This window comes from Pyxicephalus adspersus, chromosome 9 (genome assembly GCF_032062135.1).
Source record: "Pyxicephalus adspersus chromosome 9, UCB_Pads_2.0, whole genome shotgun sequence".
NCBI lineage: Eukaryota > Metazoa > Chordata > Amphibia > Anura > Pyxicephalidae > Pyxicephalus > Pyxicephalus adspersus.
The window spans coordinates 56118032-56133590 of NC_092866.1; the positions used below are offsets into that span (position 1 = coordinate 56118032).

Consider the following 15559-nt stretch of genomic DNA (forward strand, 5'->3'; position numbering starts at 1 on the left):
TGAAACCAGCATGTTGTGGAGCTTGTAAATATGGGCGGATTTGAGTAAGAATTTAATATAAGACAAGGAATCCATGAATCCTCCCCTGCGATTGTTATTGAGCTGCAAAAAACAAATAGCACATTGTCCCTCGCATCAACATGGCTTTTGTCATTCCACGCCCTGTGTCACCACACATACACGCCCGCTCATTGCAGAGCTGTTTTCAACATCAGGATTGTAAATATTGTCATCATGTACCTTCGTTTGGTGCAAGCTTCAACAATGAGTCAAATGTGTTTATCTAAATACCATCTAAAAACTAAAATTAGCAAGCACCTCCAATAATAGAGACTGTTAATGTCACACAAAAATAAACAAGACCATCAAGAATTAAAGTTAGATCGCAATGTATAATCATTGTTGCAAAAATATTTTCATGATAAACTGTAAAATCCTTCTCCTTCCACTTTGTGTATGAGATGTCTGGTATGCTAAACTGTGAGTGACAGTTAGGGATTGCAGAATTAAAAGTTTAAATCTGCTCAAAATTTACAAAAAAAATCAGGAAAATTTTGGTAAAATTTTGACATTTTAGAGTCAGTGAGGGATGCAAAATAAAATAAAAGTAAACTCTGCATAGTCTTTTCTTTTAGGGTACAATAAGCTCTAAAAGGTTCTGATGGTTAACAAAATTTCTTTTGGCTATCCTGTGTCAAAAATTAGGCATTCATTAGCCTCACAATAGCACATTCTTTTCTGACAATGAACGAAACAGATATCTACATAATTAAACAGGTACTGTATACAAAAGAATAAATACACACAAAGGAAAATGAAACAGACAATAATAAATAAGCAAAATTGAGAGTTGCAGCACAATATGGCTAAATTGCTAATTTGGCTGCAAAATCAATTTTTGACTATTCAGAGCCAATCACGCATCTTTGGTGTATATTGGGTAACGTATGCCCAAGGAAGGGCATTAGTAGCACCAAGTATTATTAAGGAACCATCTACATCTCTGCATCTCCCACGTCCCTAGACGTTTCCTAAAACCTACCTCAAGCCATTTATTTTACATATAGTGGGCAAGAATTCACATCAACAGTGGACCGTGACTGCATGATAAGTGTTTAAATGGCCCATTGTATTCTCAATGGCAACAGGGCACTAATGTGGAGTACAGTTGAAAGATAGGGACATTGTGTTGCCACCCTATAGTAAGAAGTGAAAAAAAACCCTCATAGGAGCCCAGCTAATATTCTTATGAAAGTTGCAGATTTTAAGAATTTTGTAAATGACTTTAGAAATTCTATAAACATGCTTATATACAACTTTATATCTGATTTTAGGAAAATGTAAATTGGGTTTACATAAACTCTATGCTTGTCTTTGTTCATCTATCAAAAGACTTGTTATCACTCTTATCAATACTTCATTATGTAGAAAATGATCAACTATGCAATCGTTCCCTTTTTCTGTAGAAGTGATCCAGCTCCACCCACAAGGACATAAAGTAATTAAATTCATGAGAACATTATTTCGATGGTTCTTTTATTGAATAGTAAGAACATTGGCAATTTTCAGAGAGGAGCTTGTGCAACGATTTTCTAATCCTGCCAAATTACAGTTTATGCTTTGTTTGTAGCTGGACAATGCAGCTGTTATTTTGTTTCAACTCATTGCACAAGGTAACTTGTATACACAGCTGTACACCCAAAAGAAACTAAGGCATGGAGGAAATACACCTGCAAGGGGCTGGACCCCAACACCCAAAAGTCCTCCATATAGTGGGATAGTCCCAAATACCCATCTTTCCTTCCTTCACTTCCTGATCTCCCTTCTGTTATTGGAGGACTAGACTTTTATACCTAATTGTATCACTTAGATAAACCATTCTCAACTAGGGTTGTCTGGAGTTCCTTGAGCTTTGGCCAAATGACCTCCCATCTGATGGTGTCTGCAGAGTTTTTGGTTAAACCCCATTTGGCAGAGCCAGTAGGATGACAGCAGTGACATCTTTAGCTGGAATTTTAACTAACACTGTTAAGGGCACTCTTGCCTGATTCTTATGTCCTTATTTTTGGTTCTGATCCTGAATAGATTCAATTCAATGTTGGTCTCCTAAGACCCAACATTTATTTTAAGGGTTCTTCTGGGGTAAACAGATTGAGCATGGCTGATTTGGAGCATAATGTTGGGTTTCGATGGGAGTTTGTCAACTGTTCTGATTGTTGAATCCGAGAACATTTGAAACATTAAGTTTATGAAAATTTACACACTGCATGAAAAGTTAAAAAAAAAACACCTTCAAGGAAATACAAAAATAGGTATTTCGAATGCCCCTTATTGTTTTATTGATAAACAGGGCTTTGGATGAGAAATGGTGGATAGCAGCGAACTGGAAGACATTTTTGTCAAAAACTGACCATAGTCTTACAAAACCTTTGCTATGAAACTTATGCATGGAAAGGGTGCAATTAAACTTGAGGTGCAGTTACACCTGTACCTGGCCCCCTACCAATCTTATACGCATCTGACCCATCATGACATAGCCCACAAAGTTGCAAATCCACTTTGGGGAACTCCTAAATACCCAGCTAAAATACTAATATGGGAATTGTTTTACCTTCCAAAGGATTTGTATTTTTAGTCCATCTAGTCCTAAAAATTACACATCAGAAAGAAGAGACCCATAGTCAAGTCAAGTCAACAAAGGACTTGTCCCCCCCAGCCTGTGAATGGACATTATAAGGAGAAGCAGCAACAAGATAATTCTATTTATTTGCTCGCTCTTATTAATAATGCCATTTGCATTGCAGCACAGCTCCATTTTGGCTCCTTGTATTGTTTCTTCCATCCCCTTAGGTCAATACTGAGCATACACAGCTGATTTAACAATTATGCATTGCATTCAACATAAATGTCATTTTTTTATATTTTGTCCATTGTTCTGCTTTAGGTTGGAGTTGGGTCCCAACATGCTCACAATATTATATTTGCATTAAAAAGCTGATTGTATTATTATAAATGTGCTCAGGGATTAGGAACTGTCAAACGATGGAGCAACGTGATGAATTTATAAACGTTCCTGAACAGCCCATACAAACAGATTGCTTCAGAGCCATGTTGTCATTGGTCATTATTTCACAACATTATGCAATGTGCCTGTGATCATTATTGTGAAACATTATTACGCATTGTTTTCATTCAGTATAAAGATGAACTCTGGGCATATAAAAAATGAAATCAGATCTGGTAATATTATTATGCCATTAAATGTATGTTTTACATGCATGATTACTTAAATGTGACCAGTTATTGGTCTTTTGGAGCCTATGTAGAACAAGGCTGGAGTGTGAGAGTGAGCACACAGAACCAATTAGTCCATGGGCTGCTTGATTTTTTTTTAGGGATAATATAATTCAGAAAACTTTAATTCTAATTCCAGATGTCTCTTTTACTAGCCAGTTCCAACATTGATGATTGCTCCCCTAAAGCCATTCAATTGTTGTACACAGAGCCCCTTTCACCAGCATCTCATACAATGTAAACCCATCAGACAGTGTGGGTCCTGAATTATAGATGATAACGCACCACCAATTCCACCAATGAATTGGATTGCCGGCCCCTGCAGGGCTATGTGTTTCTTTTAGGCTTTCGTTCTGTCATTCACAAGAAAGATAAGGATTACATTCTATATTAGCTGGCAAGGGGGGAGCTGGTTGGTTGGTTGGAGGAGAATTTAAGTATTTAAGAACTGCCCATAGATCTGCTTTAAGCTCATCTCCTTGCAACATTCATTGCTGACTCTATAGCGATCTATAATTCACTCAATTCACACCTTCATGCACTAAGGCAAGCCATTCATCATGGGCTACCAATCTACTGCAAGGCATCAAAAAAATGTGTATGACCCATTTTTCTGCAGTGCTCCACAGTGGACAGTATATGGATTGTTGTGCCCAGTATCCCATGTGTTGGGGTTCCATCCCCAACGAATAGCATTGTAAGGCACTACATATAAGGGAACCAGCAATAATACTCATGGTGCCGCTATAGCAGCTATTTATAAGGCCAACCTCAAATGTTTGATGCTCAGTCAGAGCTAAACTACACCACTTTTATGCCAATTAGAATTTTACCAGTTCTTGACATATTCTAATTGTAACAAACTAACATTGTTGAATAACTCAACAGCACTAAATTAAAACCACCCGTGTAGTTTAGCCCTAAGGGTTGTGTCACACCAAGCAGAGATGAGTAGCAGTTACAGATCTTCTGGATTATTATATTTGGAGATCAGCGGGTTGGTTTAGAAATTACTGCCGTTGTATTACAATGTTGATTATTCCTGAGTAATTATACATTGTGATAATCATATCCGACTGATCGCTATAAAATGCTACTACATGCTTCTTCTGTAGTTTACTTACTTATAAGTGGCCATTGGTTCATATGCTTAGAGCAGGATTCATCTAAGTGGTCAGTATTGATCATCAAGGGTCAATAAGACAAAAAGACTGAAAGGGGGTCAGCAAAGGACTAGGGAGGGGGCTAATAAATGGTCAAAAATTATTGAAAGGTTGAGTACAGTCTAATTATATAATGGAGTCTATGTAGAGCTCCATGTAGGTCCTTAGACCTCAAAGAACAATGGCTGGACCTAGCTGGTGCTTGTCTCTGACCTCATTTACCAGCATGGTCTATTTACTTTCCAGATTGAGTGTACTGCCTCGTTCCAATCTCTTTTTCAGAGACTGTGAATACATCCACCTCAAAATCTGTTGGCGATCCAGTAAGTTCACCCTCTTTAAACTCTGTTGAATAGTCGTGTATCTGTGGGAGGAAGAGAATAAGAGGAGGGAGGAAAAGCCAGGCTTTTGAATGGCAACTAAAGTTAAATTTAAATACACCAAATTTTATTGTTCCAACAACATAATTTAAAAGAATAGGTGCTGTGTCTCTATAAATGAATCCTAGGCTAACATATACCCACTAGTTATAGCAATATAGTTTAGTATCATACTAGGTTAGCGATGCCGGTAAGGTGTCCCACCTGACGCATTTCACCCTAACTGGGCTTCCTCAGGGGTAAGGGGAGACCTTAGAATTTATAACAATATACAGTATTAACAATCCATATATATGCATTAACTGAACGTTAGACTTATGTTTACAATGAATCAATAAAGGAGAAGAAACCAAACAAGACTTACTTAGTATTATTGCTGGGGCTTTTTACCGCATTAAGAGCCTTGTGATACCGAAATGCTACTTGTAAGTGATTTGATAGTGAGACTGATATCAATTTGGACGTACTGTGGTTTGGAGTGAGTAAAATGCAGTGCATGGGTAAGTATGAATGACTATTTTAATAGAAATAAAAGTGTGTGAGCACAACTGATATTTATAATGTGGTTTCGCTTATGTATTAGCTAGCTAGTAGGGATACTGTAACTTGAAAGAGGATAGTGTTAATAAAGATATAGTAGCAAGTATTTGTTGGACATTGATTTGCTAAAGATAATTTTTGGTGTTACTTCTAGATATAAAATATATATTGACGATGTTATAATGTAATTATAAAATCCGTCCAACTCTGTTCATTGACCCCCAAATAATTTAACTCCTACCTCAACCTTTACTTGACATCCAGTGAGTATACCTATCTCAGTTAAAATTGGAGAGCCAGCAAGCACACCCACTTTAAACTCAGTTGGCAAACCAGTGAGTACACCCACCATAAACTCTGTTGGATAACAAGTGAATACACCTACCTTAAACTATGTTTGGAAACCAATGAGAACATGTACCATGAGATTTGTTGGGGAGCCAGTAAATACATCTACCTCAAATTCTATCTGATGTCCAGTGAGTATATATAAGATAGACAGAGGGGTGATAATCAAAAAATCTCTAGCAAATGTCTTTCTTTATATATATATATATATATTTCATTAAATGTTAATAGGAATACATAAAAAAGAAGAGAAGAGCCAGGGTATTTGCTAAGCAGCAGTGTATTAAAAGGAAAAGTATAATAACACTATTCCTAAATTAGGAATGTGCATACAACAATATTTTTTACGTTTAGACAATTGAACTGAAATGAGGTCACCCCCGCTGAATTTCGTGAAGGAGGGTTTAAATTCCACCTGTTAACTTGACAAAGAATCCCTAATGAGGGTATAGCAATTTAACATTTTATGTCCTGACGCGTTTCGCCTTTAAAGGTTTCCTAGGGGCACTTGATGTAAGTTGTTAGATTGTTGGTTGTGTTTGTTTGATAATCAGGATAGACAATCATAGGGGAACCTTGGAGATTCAACAAACCAGGGATGGATCTGGTCCAGGATTGATAACATTTGGCAAATATTAGCAAATGATTTTAAGAAATCCATTCCATGTTGGCTGGATCACTGAAGCTTTCCCATGATAGCCTAACTTCCACAGTCCCGGTGAGTTTTAATGAATCAGACCCAATATGTTGCATTATTGCATGGTTCTTGTCATTGTCTTTCATTGTTGGAAGTGAGAAGGAATTTCTCCAACAAGGATAGAAACTGCAATAAATATCAGAGTCTGGCTCTAACATTTTCCTAATGTATCCCAAAAAACAAAATCTCAGCCAGAATTGATCTAAAAAATTACTCTCATAAAACAAGCCTGAGACATCACCTTTACTTTCAGTGTTTTTCTTCATTGCAGAGCATTCATCACCTTGCCTTACCACAAGGATTTTAGGATTGCAATGAACTATTTTTATTATCATTTTATTGTTGCTTACTTTTTGTTCTACTCATGGTGTACTTTTTACTTTTGTATGATAAAATTCACCAAAATATCCATAGTCTTCCCACTGGGGGAATTCACTTTCCCTAAACAAAGTTAATGTTGCCATGATGTCCAAGTAATGCAGAATCTAAAATAAAAAAAAATTTGATTGTGATCATTTTTTAATTTATTGTTTCTATCTAACATAATTTGAATTCATGAATATAATTTGAATCATGGTTTTTGTGTCACTCTACTTTTTGTAAATATTCATAATAATGAAATATTAATATATGTGTAATATTTCTAAATTATGTCTATTTATGACTTTACATACTTGCATATCATTTATTTTACTCTCAATATGAGCGCCAAGTGCACCCTAAATTATTTACACTTAAACAGTTTGAGAAAGGGTTTTATTTTTTTTTTTATTGTATATTTATTGAATGCATTTTACATCTTTTTAACAGCGTTTAGGTCAGGAGTGTCCAAACTTTTTGCAAAGACGGCCAGATTTGGTGAGGTAAACATGTGTGGGGGCCGACCACTAACCAGGGTTAGTGTGGGCGTAGTCTGCGCGGGTCCCGCACAGCACACGCCCACTATAATGACATAGGGAATTCCCTGTGCACACATGGGGACTCCGGTCCTGCCGATTATGCCGCCAAGTAGCAGACGGATAATTGCAAGGCGGTGGATCAGCTCTAATGAAATATAAATAATATATATTATAATAAATATATATTAAAAAAAATTGCTTTTTTTGTATGCATGTATTTTATACTGTGGTCAACAGTGCTGGCGGGCCGCAGATTATTGATTTTATGACAAAGGCTGCGGGCTGGTTGAAATCTAAACCTGGGCCACAATAGGCCCATGGGACAGACTTTGGACAAGCCTGGTTTAGGTCATCCTCTGAAATCAGAATATGTATAAATGCTCTGAAAGTAAAATGATATTAATAGTTTCTGTTTTTCTTTATTCACAAGTTTTACAGATGAATGCCACTTACAAAAGTCTCAGCAGAAAATAGTGCAAAACTGGGTTTCCAGGTAATGTACACAATGAAGAAAAAAAATAATACTGAAATACTTTAAAACAATTTAATTTAAAAAAAATTGCATTAGTTATCTTTATTCAAGAACTACTCTCTGTTCTATTTCATCACAAGATATGCCTATTTAATGTACAGCTCTGTGTAATATTTTGGAGCTAAATAAATGCTGTTTATTATTACTATTATTATTATTACTATTATCATTATTATTAAAAATAATAATAATAATAATAATAATAATAATAATAATAATATTAGTAAAATAAAGTGCTCAGTTTTCTGAGTCAGAAGCATTATTGATCCTGGAAGACTGGAAAGCATTACATTATAGCTAGGCACCGTCCCCTATGATGCACTTCATTTAATAACATAGTTATTAGGTATATTAATAATAATAATAATATTAAAGTATTGAAGCAGAGAGTAGCAATGATGCTAAAGCAAAAGGTCCCATGCAACATAAACCTTGGGCACCCTACCAACTTCTTTAGAGCAAGAATAAAATGCAAATGCCATAAGAATATTTAGAAAGAAAATAAAATTGTGAAAAAATAGAAACCCAGCAGCTACCAGAATCCTGGTTCTATACCTTACTTTACCCTTACCAATGCCAGTTGTTAGCTTCTTCATACATCATGAAATGATATATCACAAAGCAAAGTTATATGGGCAGCATCAATCACAACATCTGTAAAGTTGGCTCAATATATAGATGTCTACGTTTTATGAGTAGGCTTTCCCATGTATTATTTTAACTTTAAATCCAACCCAAGAACATACATGTAAACGTTCTTTTACTCTTATAGAACAGATAGAGTTTCATAGTCAGTTAGGTAGAGACAAAGAGGTAAGTCCATGAAGTTCAACCACTAGGGAAATTAATTTAACCCTGATAAAAAATATTTTTGACATATTTGATCCAGAGGAAGGCAAAAAAAACCTGGTTCAATTTGCTCCGTTGGTGGAAAAAAATTCCTTCCTGAATTTAACAAAATGCTTTCATTGGTATATTTAACAGACCGAAATGGAGCGTGTTCTTTATAAAGTTCATAGTCATGTCACTAACTGTTCCTCAAAGGGCTCACAATCTAATGTACCTACCATAGTCATATGCCATTAACACTTAATTTTTTTGAGAGAAAGCCAATTAACCTAACTGTATGTTTTTTGGGATGTGGGAGGAAACCCTGGCAAATACAGGAAGAACATTCAAACTCCATGCAGATCGTGTCCCGACCTGGACTCCAATCACCCAGCAATCCTGAATATAATTACATTTTATTCAGAGATATTTACAATGAACCCATATCTATGCACTCTCCATGTGGCAGTACTGATGGCTAATGATTGGCTGCATTGTGGTGGGGAGCTGATGGAGTGCTATTTGTTTCCCTATTCCAAGATCTTTCCCAGTCTCCGGTGACTTTATTCGAATGCAAGCAAGCTTAATATGGAGGAATGGTTTCAAAGTGGAATTCCAGGAGCTCATGACCCTACAGGCAAACTCACGACAGCACCGATTATTCCCTGTTGCCATTCTAGACTGCTGATAACAATGACAAATAGGTCTCCAACATCAGTTTACTAATCCTTAGAACATAACAACCTATATGCAACAATATGGTAGATTGGGTGGTTTTGAATGGTTTGGAGAAGATTTGGTATAGGTAGAGAGTCCTCTGTGTGAGTCATTATATACAGATGGCCATCAATGGCCAAGAACTGATATTGATGCTCACCTTGTGCAGGTTGGTCCAGGTGTCTGAGAGCAGGTGGAAGATCCAGCCGTCTAAAAGTACAAGAGGAACCGTCTGATGCTTTGTGATACACACTGGGTGATTGTGAGCGTGTAGACAGGTTAGGTCTGTTCCTCAAGTTTCAGCACACACCCACTGAGTGACGAATTGTGTGATTAGGACTGGGAACTGCATAGAATTAGATACACGAGGACCAGGGAAACGATGGATCCCAGCTGTCTCTATCTGAGCCACTCTGGCCACATAGAGTCCTAGAGAAGGCAAACTCAACAGCCAAGCCAATTGGGACAAACAGGAACTCCTTTATGGCTTTCTAAAGTGTTTCTAAAGATAAAATGTATTTGTTTTGGACTAAGTACAGAATCTGTATTGCTGTCATTCTCACCACCAGGCAGATTTACCATTTCTTTATGTCCTGGTGGCCATTGTTACCTTGACAAGTGGGGAAAAATCCCAAACTTTGAGCACAATTTGGAAAATAGAAGGAACACTGGTTCTCATGCCAACTGTCTGAGAACTCATGCAGTTTAAAGTTTAACTCTGGGATAAGCAAATTATTATTATTATGCAGTGCTGTACAAAGTCCATAGTCATGTCACTAGCTGTCCCTTAAAGGGGCTCACAATCTAATCTACCATAGTCATATGTCCCTAATATAGTCTAAGGGCAATTGTGGGGGGGGAAGCTAATTAAATTAATTAATCTAACTGCATGTTTTTGGAATGTGGGAGAAAACCCACGCAAATACGGGGAGAACCTGCAAACTCCATGCAGATAGTGTCTTGGCTGAGATGTGAACCTGGGAACTTGTGGTGCAAAGGCCATAGTGCTAACCACTGAGCCACCGTGCTGCCCAAATAATATCTAAATCCAAGAGGAAGGTGTATTCCTAATTGAATTATTGTTTATGTCTTCCAGATCAGTCATTTCTGATATCGCTCCTTGTGCAGGGTGACTGGTCTTGTATCTTCCCCTTCTGTATTTTTCAACAGACAGTTGGATTCCTCCCTCGTCCTTGCTCTCTGGAAAGGTGATGTACAACATAATGATGATGTTGATGCTTCTTAACCTTATTTTTCACGTTCCATTTTTTTTCAAACATTTTTATCTGTTTCCTTTTTTCCAACTAATACCACCAAAAAGTGCCATTTTTTGTGGGTGGCACAGTGACCTCGCAGTTGTAAGGTCCTGGGCTCACATCTTGGCAAGTATGGGTTTTCTCCCACACCCCAAAACCATACTGGTAGGTAATTTGTCTTCCCCCCTACATTGACCTCAGATTGTTAATGACATATAAGCATGGTGGGGACATTAGAATTTGGGCACCTAGGAAGTAGGATAGAGGTTACATTTGAGGTAGGGCCAGGGTTGAGTTTACGTGCTAGGATTATCTGAACCATAATGTGTTTTTTTTAATAAATTTTCACTGACTCAACACACATCCCTAACACACCAAAACAGACCTATGTTGGAGAAACCATCTGAAGAAATCATCTGGTGTTATGATGCCGTAAGAAAAAAAAAATATTCCTCAATTTATTCACTTACATGAATGAACAGATTGGGAGAAAGGTTTCTGGCTAATCATCCTGCCGGAATGTCATATAGCTAACAGGCATGCGATTTGCATAGACTTATGAAGGAATTCTCACTGAAGGGAAGACGGATCATGCCAGAGATTGCACAACCAAAACCATTATTCACTCGCTGCTCTTTGTCACACTCCCAGCTTGCAGCATTGGAGCTCCTCGTCATATAGTACAACTATTTTACATTTGTGCTTTTCGACTTTTATAAAGCAAACCTGTCATTAAAACTGGAAAGATGCTGCAGAGTTTGAAACAAACTTCTTCAAATCTTCTTCAAATTTTAGGAAGTTTCCTGTAGGTTTTTGGCACAGTCAGCACTTATGGTGGCTTCTGTACAGTATTTGGTGACAATTGGTTAGATGTAGTTCGTTTAAAATAACATTGTACTTATATCACAGTGTAGGTAAAATTCCCAACAAATCTTCACAAATTGAGATTTTTGTCCATAGGGTGACTTCCTGTGTTGGTTATTGCCCTATGTTAGCTACCATATTCATCAAAATGTGCCTCCAATACAAAAGTTGTAGGAATGTTATCAAGAAGTCAACTGATTGCTAGAATTAATTGTTCCCACCAACCCAACCTTCCTACCCAAGCAATATGTCCATGACCTATGGACCTGGCACATAGCCCTGGAGTGGGGGTCTTTAAATACACAAATCAAATGGAGGGCCCCAACCCAAATCAATCATCACCACCATACCAATTCATCGGATGAGCAGAAGCTCAGATTCCAGATGGGTTTCCTTGAAGGAATCCTGAAGTAATGGCCAAACAAAATCAAAATTGTGGTCAGTTAAGTGATGTTTTGTGCTGTATAGCTTGTAGTGTGGGAGTAAAATATGCCCAAGCATCCATGCCAATGGAAACTATGGTATCATTGGCAACAATATAACCCCCATCACCAGATTAATTGGCACCTATTCCCCCTTTATTGGACGTTAGTAGTAGTTCTGTGACCTTCTTCCCCCACAGCACAATGGTCAGTGACAAGCTGTTTAACATTAGCCCAAGATTAGTGGTAGGTTGTAAAAATAAACTCTTTAGTATGTGACAGGTAAGAATATTAATATCCCACAAGATTGGTGTTCAGTGTTTCCTCTCTTATTCATTATTGTGGGCTATGGTGATTACTTTGCCTGACAGGGCTGGCTTCTTTTAGCCTTGGGTGCTGGAACATGTACCTGGGACACCGCTGCCAGTCTGCCACCCATTGCCAACAGCTTCTTAAGGACATATTGTGCGGAGATTGCACGACCGCCTCATTGTCTGCATAGGGTAATAGGTAAAGCCTGCAAGACTTCAGCTATTTAGCCAGTTGGATAAATAATCAAGGAAGCCATTCAGGCAAATGATCCCCTCCACTGTTCACATGCTACCTGCCCCACCTTTCCGGTATCAGCTGTCAATTTACCAGTCAAGAGCCATAGATCTGCTTCAATTATTACTCTATATTCTTATAGGGATCAATATTGGGAACTAATTGCATTATAATGGCTAGTTACATGTAGATCACAAGATTCTTTTGACATCTCCTTTGCAAGTTCAGCTACGAAAATTCCAATGCCACCAGGCTCTTTTACCCCTGGTGGCATCCTCAAGTTTTTTTTTTTCTGCCATACCTTATCCAGATGCCTTCAGGCTGGTCATGTAACATGTATGGTTTCCCATCCTTCCCCCATTGGTGGTGGCCATCATCCATCATCAATGAAGTAGAGAGCGGTGATATTGTGATAGTGTTAGCAATGGTTTCCACATGGAGGGGGTGTGGTGTGTTGATGACTCCTCAAGGGACGGGTCCATGATGCTCCACATATCAGTATGTCCCCAGTCTTCCAGGTTGTATGATGCTGCATTTTTTCCCTCTGAAGGACCATTTCAGTAAGAAAGCCTGGAGTTAACCTTCAATCTTTACAATACAGATATTTGGAGTTAACTTTTAAAGATATACCGGTATATTTATATAGACACACATTTCCTTTTTCTGTAAGGCCCTGGTCCAGCACAAGTATTCATCAGGTGCCAATCCCCAATACCCTTCACCTATAGTAAGCCGCCACTCAGGGGGCTAGTTGCTCAGTGTGCAAAGGATGGTGCCTGGAGGACTGACGGAGGACCAGGAGCCCACAAATCTGGACGGGGGACACAATGAAAGTTGGACAGTCCAGGTGTTCCACAGACATGCAGCACAGGAGGATCCAGCAGAGGCAAGTCTGAGGGTTATAGCGGGATATCAGAGACTATACGGAAATATCAAGCAGAGTTGGGGTCACAAGAAAAGGTCAGTCCAGGCAGCAACAGTCTCAGGTACAAAAAACAGAAAAAGTCAGCTACAGGTATTTAAACAGAATATCATTGCACTAGCAGATTAGACAAACTACAGAGAAAACTGGTGCATGGGAGCTGAGAAACTTTAAAGGACCAATAGCCAATGGCAGAGCAAGATCAAACAAGGAACTAATGCATTCATTGCCCCTGATTCATTAATGAAATCCGCGCTCGCTGGAAGCGCGAACGTACGCGCGGCCAGCGATCGCGGATTACCGCGGTCCGGACTCGAGTATGCGCGTACACCCGCCTCACTACCAGCCGGATTCCAGCCTTCACAATAGGGAGCGCGAATCTGCCAATTAAGCGCGAGCTTTTTCCGTTGCTGAATAGCGCGACCGCGTACGATTCCGGATCGCTAATACGAATGCGCGACCGATAATCCGATTCTGCTTGATGAATCAGGGGCATTGACTGAAGCTCTAAAATCCGTATCAGCTGCTCACAATCTCAGCGCAGGGGATGCTAAGAAAACATGGGGGAAACTGGGGATGCTGCAGAGCAGAAGACAGACAGATAATTGCTTGATCTTCTTTGCTGTTGTAAGGACAGGGTGTGCTAATTTGTGGTGGCTTACTGCACGGAATCACCGGTCATCCCATACTAGTGTACCAACTCTCACTTACTATACACAAAAATCTAAAACAACTTATTAACAACTTATAGCCCTGCTGCTAGGGATTTGCATTGGCTGTTAACATTTTGTGGCAAATAAAATGTATATCCAGATCAATACTTATGGCTTCATAGTCTCATTCTTTTACAAGATCCTTTAACAAGATGACTCTCCCGTGGAACCAAATGGGGTTCTGACTGGCAATAAAGAGTTTCAAAATATAACAATCATTTCATTTGTTTGGAATCAATACACCAAGCTTGGAGTTTAGCACTTCACCATCTTAATCTCATATTAGAAACTATTGGAAACTTTTTCTTATTTTCCTTCTTTAAAGTTTTCTAGAGCTGTCTATAATCTGTACATTACTTGCTCCAATATGGGAGGTGGTGATTATCTTACTACACATTTATTGGATTCTACATGGGACTCCACAAGTGTGAATAGAAAAGCAAATTCTTTGCTATATTTTTATTGTCCAAGGTTGGCAGATTGAAGATCAAGACCCAGAGGTTCAGGATAAACTTTCTACCCTTATAGGTTCCATGATACTCTCAATATATTCCATCATGAATGGCCACGCTATTCGTGTTTTTTTGCTTTTAGAGTCTTCTTCTTCCATGTCCCCTGACTTTATTTATTATCTTCTATATCTACAGGAACACTCAGTTATTCCTAAAATGTAGCAGCACTATACGATTCATGTAATTCACAACTACAAGCTCTAAACAAATCAATACAATTATGAAGCCTAAAGGACAGTTTATACGTCTTTTACCGGTAATGTAAATGTAGCAATCAGACCTTGCAGAGAGGTGTGGCCAGGGATAGGTACGTCTTTCGTAATCTGGGAAATAGAGGAAACATATTTTTATTGAGTAATTAAATTACACTTTGTTTTGAATACCAGCACAATGTACAGCTACAGAACAAACCGGAAACACCAAAAGGGTAATGGATTACCGAAAAATTTACTAAGAATAAAGGTGTAATGGTATATCTACTGCACACCTCAAATTGTTGTCTTTTGTTCTCTGGATCACTGACATTTACAGCAGGTTAGCAAGTGAGGTGTTAGTGCATTTATCTTCTCAAAGTCTGGATTAATATTATTATTATTATTATTAATAATAATAGACAAGATTTATATAGCGCCAACATATTACACAGCGATGTACATGGATGATTACTTTTTTGTAGGGGTATTTGCACAAATGATCAAGGAATGTGACAAGTTGGATCGGATTTGGTAACTTCACAATCATACATTTCCAATAACAAATTTAGACTTATTTTTTTTGGCTTGGCGGTACTCATTCTCCTAAAGTTATTTACTCTAAGTTGAGGGGGTGGGGGGAGACTATTGAAATAACTTCCAGGTCTTTGGGGGAACTCCGGCTATAACTCTAAACTAGTCAAAATCTGTCAGCTCACTGGCCTTTGCAGCGCT

At 38.2% G+C, this 15559-nt stretch overlaps 1 protein-coding gene across 1 annotated transcript in view; it reads right to left on the reverse strand.

Annotated features, from left to right (window-relative positions):
• ELF5 (E74 like ETS transcription factor 5) overlaps positions 1 to 9918 on the reverse strand; it is a 30267-nt gene extending 20349 nt beyond the window's left edge. Inside the window, exon 1 of the mRNA XM_072422112.1 lies at positions 9559 to 9918. The gene's annotated coding sequence lies outside the window, so the exon portion shown is untranslated. The remainder of the gene's footprint in view (positions 1 to 9558) is intronic.
• Positions 9919 to 15559: the final 5641 nt, after the last annotated feature.